Genomic DNA, 9,156 nt, shown 5'->3' on the forward strand with positions numbered 1-9,156 from the left:
AAATAGATGATAGCTGGCTTTGGCATAGATTTTGTCATATAAAATTTGATAACATTGTTAAAGTGAGTAAGTCCAAGACAGTGAGAGGTTTGCCTCAGTTAGAAAAATTGGTTAATACTCTTTGCAAAGAATGTCAGCTAGAAAAGATGACTTCTTCAACTTTCAAAAGCCAATCCTTTTCAGTAAAGCACTTGTTAGATTTCGTTCATACAAATCTTTGTGGACCAATAAGAACAAAAAGCATTCAAGGTGACAGATATTTTATGATTCTCACTGATGATTGCTAAAGGATGATGTAAGTCACATTATTGAAGGATAAGACTAAAGCTTTTGGTAAGTTCAAGGCATTCAGGGCCTTAGCCAAGAAAGAGAGCGGTAAGAAGATAAAATGTCTGAGGATAGATCAAGGCGGTGAATTTACTTGTGAGGAATTCACTAGGTACTGTGAAGAGAATGGTATCAAACGGCAACTTTCTGCACACCAAGGACACCACAACAGAATGGTATCACGGAAAAAAATAAACGGTTAGTTGTTGAAGTTGCTAGGACAATGTTGATACAAGGAGGTGTAGTGAAAACCTTTTGGAGAGAAGCTGTCAACATAGCTGTCTACACGATGAACCAGGTTTTGGTAAATAGAGGTAAGGAAAAGACACCTTATGAATATTGGTATGTGATAGGGAGATTGCTAGGAAAGTGCTCAAAAGGCCAATTTTTGTCAAGAGGTTCAATGTGTTACCCAAAAGCTTGTTTGAGGTTGTTCTATGTGTTAACAAAATCATTCTTGTGGTTATAGTGCCCAACACTTCATGTAACACTTCCCTAACAAACTCCCCTTTTGGTGATGGCTCACACCCATGCTCAAATCTACTCAAATTGCTCACTCCACCCATCTACACATTCTCAATCTCTTTTCTTTGGACATTCAACCCTCTATTTCAGAGTGTATTAGGAGTCTTCTACATGGAAATGTAGGGGCAACAAGGTTTCATTCAAGGTTTGATGCTCACAATTTAGTTTAAGGCCCATAGCCTTGGCTTACTCAACTCACCAACCAAGGGTCAAAACCTCAAAAAGGGCTTCACATTGTCCAAGGACCTATACGCCATCAATTTCACTACTCTAGGTTGTTCTCACAAATTTCCAAGGGTTCCCAAGTCCTCCTTGCAATCGGGTTCATGAAATTTATGTGTTATGCAGTCAAAGGGCTACTAGCCCATGGAGGGGTAATTGCCACTTTTTTGTTCACCCTACCCAACGATGGGCTTCTCCTCCAACAAACCTGGTTTAGAGGTATTTGCTAACTGATTTTCATGGTTTAGGTCACTGTTATGGCAAAATGAGGACTGTCCACCTTTTAAGGCACCTTTGGAGGGTTTGGTAGGGTTTAGACCAAAGAACATTGAGAAGTATTTCCAACTCCACTCATCAAGTCTCCAAAATGACCTATAACTTCTGCCACATAAAATAGAGCCTTCCCTATTACTGCCCTGCAAACATAATACCAAACACTTGGCAAACAAGTGAGAAAATGGTAAAATTGCCACTGTCACTGTTAATTTGCTGCCCTTTTACCAATCAGCAGCTGTTACACTTTTGGACCTACACAATGATAAGTTTGAATGGGAAATATACCTTAGAGAGGTCTAAAAGACACTAAAGAAGTTCCCTATTACATAGCCTTCATGGTTATAAGGTGTGGATTATGCTTTGAAGCATTCCTTGAGCATTTTTACAAACACAATTTCCAAAAACAGTGAACTCGCTGGTTTGCTTACAAAAAGAGAATGATTAAATGGAAAAAGATACTCTAACAAACCAAGATGGTGTTTAACATCCTTTTCCATATGTCCAAACCTCTTCCTCATTCATTTGTTCACTCCAAATTACTTTTGGATGCAAATCTTGAGTTTTTGTTCATGCTACTAGCCAAATAACCAATACTTGCCTAGTATTCACTCTGGTCCTTCCTCCAACCACACTTTTGGCACAAAATAGAGAATATGTATAGTATATACATGAATTCCAACTTGACTGAATCCATTATGTGGGATCCCAGACCTGGATTAGTCAAGTGGTGACATTTTAGAACTTCAAACCCTTGACAAGGCAGCAAGCACACAGTTTGCAAATAATTTGCGACAATCCAATTTACAATAGAAACCAATACAACAATCAACTAGAGATATTTATACAACTATTATGCACACTTCCCAAAGGTACAGTATGGACTATGGAGCTACCATATGAACTGTTTCATAAAGGAAGGAAAAACCAGTCATAAAAGCCAAAATTTCATGATTTCATTAAAAAGATCTTGCTCATACAATCATCAACCTTATTCAAGGAAAAGGGAGGTCTTTTTATATTCCATCCAATTATTTATCAAGCCCTATATGGATAGGAGGCTTTCACAACTACATTTTGCAAGAAAAACCCAAAAATGACAATTTTGACAACTTTTCAAGCCAAATGACAACTTTTCTTGCTCAATGAGCCATTTTTGACATCCTAACCTTGTCAACTTGTCTAAAAAACTTAGATATTCCTAAAAACACTTATCAAACATGTTTCAATGCTTTGGAAAGCATTAGAAGACCTTTTTGGCAATTTTGCACATTTTTGCCAAAAATGGTCAACTCAAAGCCTGAAAGGCAAAACTTGATCTCTTGAGCCCAAAATGAGATCAAAACCACTAAACATGACACATAACAACCTAAAACAACATAATAAACCTAACACAAGACATTACAAACATGAAATCATTAAATACTCAAAAATGGGAGTTTTACTCAACTAGGTGCTCCTGCACGAGTATGGAAGATCACCTAATGTTATCTATTTTAAGATATTTGGAAGCAAATGTTTCATTAAGAGAGGTGATTACATTAGAAAATTTGAGGCTAAGAGTGATGAAGGCATATTTCTTGTCTATTCCACCAAGAGTAAGGCCTACAAATGTCTTAACAACCGGACATAGAGAATTTTTGAGAGTGTTGATGTTCGAGTGGATGAATTTCCTGAAATCTCAGAAGGAACTAGTTCGAAGAAAAAGGATGAAGATCCTTGCATTTTGATTTTGGAACCAGAAACTATGAAATCTGAAACTAGAAAAGCAAATTATGATGCACCAATCCAATTGGAACAGATAAATTTAGAAGAAGATGATGACAACGAAGAAACTGAACCTGAAGATAATTATCATGTTATTCCTAGATATGTGAGACAGGATCACAATCCTGAGCAGATTATTGGAGATAAGGATGTTGGAGTGCTAACCAGAATAAGAATCAAAGAGAATCCTTGCATGATCTCCATTATTGAACCAAGAACTTCTAAGGAGGCATTTGGTGATGATCATTGGGTTAAAGCTATGGAGGAGGAATTGGATCAAATTGAGAAGAACAACACTTGGACCCTAGTACCCTGACCAGTAAATAAAAATGTTATAGGTACTAAATGGGTATACAGGAACAAGTTGAATGAAGATGGTGTTGTAGCTCGCAACAAGGCAAGATTAGTCCACAAGGGTTATACGCAAGAAGAAGGAGAAGATTATGGCAAAACATTTGCACCAGTAGCAAGACTAGAAGGTTTCAGAACTTTACTTGCATTTGCAGCCCATAATAAGTTAATTTCATATCAGATGGATGTTAAGTTTGCATTTTTGAATGGGATATTGGAAGAAGAGGTATACATAGAGAAGTTAGATGGTTATGCTTTGACTAATGAGAAAGACATGGTATGCATATTGCATAAGGGTTTATATGGATTAAAGCAGGCACCAAGAGCATGGTATGAAAGGCTTCACACACATCTAATGAAGATAGGCATTCTGAGAATTAGTGATGATAGTAACATATATCTCAAGTCTGAAGGAGATGACATATTGTTTAGTGAAGTATTTGTTGATGATATTATATTTGGAGGTAATGATGTCATGAGCAATAGTTTTGCAGAGGAAATGAAAAATGAGTTTGAAATGTCTTTAGTAAGGGAAATGAAAAATTTCATAGGCTTGCAGATACAGTAAATGAAGAATGGAATTTTCATTACACGGTCTAAGTATGTGAAAGAGGTTTTGAAGACATTTGGCATGAGTGACTGTAAACCAGTTGGGACACCAATGGTTACAAGTTGTAAGTTGTCCAAGGAAGATGAATCTAAGTCTGTTGATGAGAAGGAATATAGGTCAATGATTGGCAAATTGCACTATATTGTTCACAGCAGACTAGACATAGCCCATGCGGTTGGCATAGTTGCTAGATTCAAGAAGAATCCTAGGGAGACACACCTAATAGCAACCAAGAGAATCTTTAGATACCTGAAAGGTACTGTTGACTATGGATTATGGTATTCATATGGAGGAAACTTTGATTTGAAGGCATATACAGATGCTGATTGGAAAGGAAATGTTGATGACCGAAAAAGCACAACCGGTGGAGCATTTTTTCTTCGAGGAAGGCTTCTTTCATGGAGTAGTAAAAAGCAGATTTATATTTCACAATCTACTATTGAAACTGAGTATGTTGCAACTTACATGAATTGCACACAGGGTATTTGGATGAGGCACATTTTGGAAGGTTTTAAGATGAAGATTTCAAAACCTATAAATATTTCAACTGATAACACAAGTGCCATAAATATTTCCAAGAATCATGTTTTGCACGCATGAACCAAGCACATTGAATTGAAGTATTATTTCTTAAGGGAAAAAGTTCAGAGAACAGATGTTATCTTAGAGCATGTTTCTACCAAGGAGCAGCTTGCAGATATTTTTACCAAGCCTCTGCCTAAGACTACTTTTGAGTATCTTAGAAGTCAGTTAGAGGTTTTCCCTCTTCATGAAATTAGTTGAACATGATGTTGACTGCATCAGTCCCTGAATCACTTCTAGAATTTTACAAGGGTTGGTGTAGAGGTGGATGTATTCCATAGGGGGAGTATCAAGTTGCAGTATGTTCTTGATGCACAGTGAAAATTTCACATTACATGTTTTAATTTCAATTTGGCATTGCTGTCAAAGGGGGAGAAGAATTAATGTGATTCTCGAAAGAAAAACTAGTGATAGACTAAAGACAGAGAGAGCATGTGAATACTTGATAATGTAAACCAAGATTCCTATTCACAATCACAACAACAAAGCAATTGTGTTGATATTTGTATTGCCATCAATGCCAAAGGGGGAGATTGTTGGCATTTGCTGTTAGCATTTGGCATTATAATAGACAAGGAGAGATTTTTGGCATTTCAATAAGGATATTGAGAAGGTTGTTGATGATTATGGATAAAACTGATTAAGGATATTTACTATCTTAATATTATTATTTTGTCATTGATGTCAAGAAATTGATTTTCTAATTCAGTATGATATTGCCATATCTTGAGAAGTATGATTTGATGAGTATAAAGATGTCGGTAAAAGACATGGAAAGAATATGATGAATAAGGGGAGGAATAAGTTATTCAATGGGCAACTATTATCGAGTTAGACAATGATGATATCATGATGTTTAGTTTGTTTTGATATCATACATACGTTATTGATTGTAAGGTTAATACTTTACTATGTTATCAAGCAAAGAACCTAGTCGGTAAACCCTAAGGAACCTATTCAGTAAACACTAAGGTTATCGCTACCGGTTAATGAAGGCAGAATGTCTACTGAGTGAAGTTTAGTATTTACCGAGTTGTAACTGAGTAGTAACAGAATGCATTGAATGAATAAAAGCATTATTTAATGAAGGAAGTTGATGAGCTGGCTATGATTAAATGATTGGTATGTCGTGAATGAAGTTTGTTAAATAATCTATGGCAAAGGAAAATCAGCAGGAAGATCTACAGCCCAAATTGAACCGCAATACCCTAGCACAAGTTCCAAGAAATGTATGCAAGTTCCTAGGCAGGGTAAAACATTTTCAGATCAAAGGATACATTGAACCTAGTCAAGTTTGAAGATCTGATAGCTATGATTGATCATGGGAAATGTGATCAAGGAGATTAAGCGGTTAGCTATTGTTTATAAATAAGGAATTGTTGATAAACAATGTATGCGGGCAAGTGTATGCACAGGGATGCTACATAGTGATTACCGAGAACAGAAGCTTGAAGACTTGTTTTGAATAACAGAGTATAGAGCCCAGCAGATGGACAAGATTAGTTCTATGTCTATATTGTATTGAGCAAATAAGAATCTGCATTAGCATTTTAGATGTGAAGTTGCAGATAGATTTTTATTACTGTTATTTTGTAAAGTGATAGAAAATCTCTTAACTGAGTGGACTTAACAGCCTTATTTGTAAAACCCTCTAGCAAGGTGACATTCTGATTGAGTTGTTTGAAATCCTTTAACAAGGTCACTTCTAACAAGGTGAAGATCCTAACAAATCTGAGGGAAATCCCTTAACCGGGTCACATCTAGCAATGTGTTTGTAATCTTTAACAGGATTTGCTTTTAACCGAGCATACTCTAGAAGAGTATATTTCTTAGTGGGTCCGAAATCCCACAGTGGTTTTTCCCTATTTGGGATTCCACGTTAAATCTAGTGTTATGAGTGCTATGATGTTTATATGCTTTTTAGTTTGCATGTTTAGCAGTTTTGGTTATATTACTGATGTATAGGTTACCGAGGTTGAACCTGATGTTTTTATGGAAGATTAAGTTTGTATGATTCACCCCCCCCCCCTCTCATCTTATTAGTTTGGCATTTGTACTTAACATTAAGTATCAGAACTATCAATTGGTATCAGAGCTTTGCACTCCGGAAGAAAAAGTTTAAAGGTACTTGAGGAAAAGATCCAAAGATGTATAAGAGGGATGCACCGAAGCTGAACAAGTCAAGTTTCTCTACATGGCAGAAAAGGATGAAGCTGCACCTATCAGGAGTTGGAGAATATGTTGTATATTATTTGGAGAATGATTTCATCACATCGAGCACCTATCCATTGACAATGGAAGAGATAAAGGCAAAGCAAGAACATATTCAAGCAATGATTGAAATAACATCTGCATTGACCGATTCAGAGTTTAATGATCTAGAAGGCTGCAATGATGCAAAGGCAATGTGGGACAAGCTCATATCTGTGTATGGAGGTGATGAACATGTTCAAAGAGAAAAAGTGGATAGTCTAAGAGGAAAACTTGAATCTATGAGGATGAATGAAGGTGAGAACATAACCCAGTACAGTACAAGACTAAAGGAGATTGTCAATCAAATCAAAGGAGCAGGTGGAACTATTGAAGAAAAGGATATAACAAGTAAGTTGCAATCCGAGTCTCTGCAATCAATGAATTGAGGTTTGTACCCAATATGTCAGTTTCTTTAGATGCTACTATTGGTAAGTTACATGCATTTGAGTTAAGTAACTTTGATAACAGTCAGTCATCGGTAAATAAAGTTGAATCTGCATTTAGTTCTTTTCATATTGGTGAATCTGATGATTACAATGATAGAATGAGTAAGTACACTAAAGGGGATCACAGTGGAGCAATTGAAAGATTTCACAAGAACATGGAGGAAGTACACAAACTGTATGAGGAAATTAGAAAGCAAGAAGAGTTTGAAGCACCATTAGCCAGAAGGTTACTGAGAGGCAAAGGTAAGTATAAAGAAAACTACCTTTGAAATGTTTCAACTGTGATAAGATAGGACATATGGCTTCTAACTGTCCTGACAAAGATTCTACTGAAAAGAGAGATTATTGAGATGATAGACAGAAAGATAATCATTACAGAGGACACCAAGACTTCAGAAGAAGAGATAGAAAGACATGCTTAATAGTCGATGAGGAATTCAATGATGATAAATCAGATGAAATTGATACAGAGGAAGTAGTTTATGTGGCTATCAAAGATGGATCAGATGAAGAAATGTATGAAGAAAAAGCCCTAATATCTCACATAAATACAAATGATTCTTGGATCATAGATAGTGGATGTTCACATCACATGACAGGTGATAAACACAAGTTTGTTATGTTAGAAGACTATGATGCAGGCTGTGTAAGATTTGGTAATGATGCACCATGTCCGGTAAGAGGTAAAGGATCTATAACACTTCTTGACAATGCAAGATGCAATGATATTTATTGGGTTGAAGGTTTGAAATACAATTTGTTGAGTGTAGCACAGCTAAACAATATAGGATATCGAATAGAATTTCAGAAAGGAATTGTCAAAGTTCATGACAAGCATGGAAAGTTAGCAGCTACGAGGACACAAACAAAAGGTAACACATTTCAATTTGACTCACCTTGGAATAAATGTTTGTATGCAAAGATAGATGATACTTGGTTATGGCATAAAAGGTTTTGTCATGTAAATTTTGATAATCTGATCAAAATAAGCAAGAAGCACCGAGTAAGAGGTCTACCAAGTCTTGAAAAACCTCAGAATGCTATGTGTCGAGGATGCCAGATGGGTAAAATGACAAGATCAAGCTTTACAAGTAAATCTTATAATTCTAAGGGAATTTTAGATCTTGTGCACACTGATCTTTGCGGTCCTATGAAAGTTCAAAGTTATTATGGTGATAAATATTTCATATTATTTGTGGATGATTATTCAAGGATGATGTCAGTTATGTTTTTAAAAGAAAAATCAAAAGCTTTTCAAATGTTTAAATGGTACAAGGCAAGAGTTGAAAATGAAATAGGAAGACAGTTGAAATGTCTTAAATCGAATAGAGGAGGAGAGTTCACATCTGATGAGTTCAACTTATTCTGCAATGATCATGGTATAAAAAGACAAGTCTCTGCATCGAGAACTCCACAACAAAATGGAATTGCTGAGAGAGGAAACAGATCTATTGTGGATTGTGCCAGAACCCTGATGATTGAAAAGAAAGTGCCACAAACATTTTGGAGAGAAGCAATAAGCACAACAGTTTACACCTTGAACCGAGTACAACTGAAGAAAGGTACTTTGAAGACACCATATGAAATCTAGTATGACAAGAAACCTAATGTGAGTTATTTTAAAATCTTTGGAAGTAGATGCTATGTACACAAGGATGATAGAAAAGGCAAGTTTGATCAGAAAAGTGAAGAAGGAACATTTCTTGGTTATTCTTCTAGAAGTAAAGCATTTAAATGTCTGATCAAATCATCTAACAAAATAGTAGAAAGTGCAAATGTGAAAATTGATGAATTTGCAAA

The sequence above is a fragment of the Cryptomeria japonica genome, chromosome 4, assembly GCF_030272615.1.
Source record: "Cryptomeria japonica chromosome 4, Sugi_1.0, whole genome shotgun sequence".
Lineage (NCBI taxonomy): Eukaryota > Viridiplantae > Streptophyta > Pinopsida > Cupressales > Cupressaceae > Cryptomeria > Cryptomeria japonica.